The sequence below is a fragment of the Typopeltis vanoorti genome, chromosome 24, assembly GCF_054136105.1.
Source record: "Typopeltis vanoorti isolate ZY-2024b chromosome 24, IOZ_Tvanoo_1.0, whole genome shotgun sequence".
In the NCBI taxonomy this organism is placed as follows: Eukaryota; Metazoa; Arthropoda; class Arachnida; order Uropygi; family Thelyphonidae; genus Typopeltis; species Typopeltis vanoorti.
The window spans coordinates 57,651,082-57,652,500 of record NC_143572.1 but is presented as its reverse complement, the minus strand read 5'-3'; the positions used below and the strand labels follow the sequence as shown (position 1 = coordinate 57,652,500).

The window sequence follows — 1,419 nt, the reverse complement described above, 5'->3', positions numbered from 1 at the left end:
TATACACATTCACCAGGATACATAGATACATATGTATGTGTGTATTTATATATGTATGTATGTATGTATATATATATGTACATACATACATACACACACACACACACTGAGTGTATAAAGTTTTTTTACCTTGGGTGTAATACACGTTAAAGATACCAAGAAATTTTATACTTGGTATAAATCCTTTTCCCAAGTAAGCAAAACAAAAGATTTGCTCGTGGAATATATTCACGTCGAATCTACTTGTATACTGAGGCTAATGACTTCATATCACTTGCATTGATATGTAACCCATAATGCAAAGCACACTCTTTTATCATATTCCATATGAAGTCATTAGCCTCTATGTAGTAAATTAGACATGAATATATTTCATGCGCAAAACTTTGTTTTGCTTACTTACTTGAGAAAAGGATTAAAACCAAGTATAAAATTTCTTGCTATATTTAGAGTATAATACACCCACGGTAAAAAATGTCGACATCTTCTCTCATCCAGACATTTTTATTAATAAGGTTAAGCACGTTTTGTGAGATATTCATGACTTCTGCCTTACTTCAACCTCGGTATCTCTCCTGGATCTGGCTGCCACTGATGATACCTCAATAAAGGTGGAAACCGGGGTAAGTAGTGGCCCCTCCCATTGTATATTACATTATATACGCCCGTCAGGGGGTGTACTTAGCATTATGGGATACATAGTAAGGCAAGTGATATGAAGAGGTCATTAGCTTTCACATGCAAGTAGCTTAGACGTGAGTATATTTCATGCGCAAAACTTTTTGCGCATGAAATATACTCACGAAGACGACTCGACATTTATTCGAGTCTCAGAATGGCAATTAAAATGAAACGTTACTGCCATAGAAGATTCATCAAACTTTTAGTGGAATGGCTTTAATGTGTCATAAATATTTTTATATAAATCTTGTCCAGGAAAGGCTGCAAATTGTACATTTAATACAGTTGATGAGCTAAGTTAGATAACAGAAGTAAAAAGCGAAATATTCGTATGCAGAGATGAATTTGTTAAGAACTGATACAATAGTACTCGATTGTTTATAAAGGCCATAAACCAAAAATCACAAATGTAAAACAGTCTTATCGTACCGCTCTACCGGGAAGGATTCCTAAAGTTTCTTCACATCATAAAAAGTTAAAACAATTACCTAGAAAGGCCGTAAAGGTCCCAACGGAGATAATCCACTAGAGGCAGTCTGGCGTTCTACTTTGTAGCTATTTCTCTACGTGTGTGAACTTCAGCAGGCGTAGCCAGTACATATCATATCACTTCCTGTACATTGCAGGAAGTGTTGGAGAATCAGATGATTACACTCGGAGATTTCTGTTTCGTAGAGAGAACCACGCGCACTTTATGCTTTTATCTCTGATGAAGTTCTCGTTGAAATGAAGATAAGC

The 1,419-nt window shown here is 35.7% G+C and overlaps 1 protein-coding gene across 1 annotated transcript in view; it reads right to left on the bottom strand.

Moving 5' to 3' along the window:
* LOC150093248 (nicotinamide N-methyltransferase-like) overlaps positions 1–1,419 on the bottom strand; it is a 22,720-nt gene extending 21,301 nt beyond the window's left edge. Inside the window, exon 1 of the mRNA XM_090413927.1 lies at positions 1,170–1,419. The gene's annotated coding sequence lies outside the window, so the exon portion shown is untranslated. The remainder of the gene's footprint in view (positions 1–1,169) is intronic.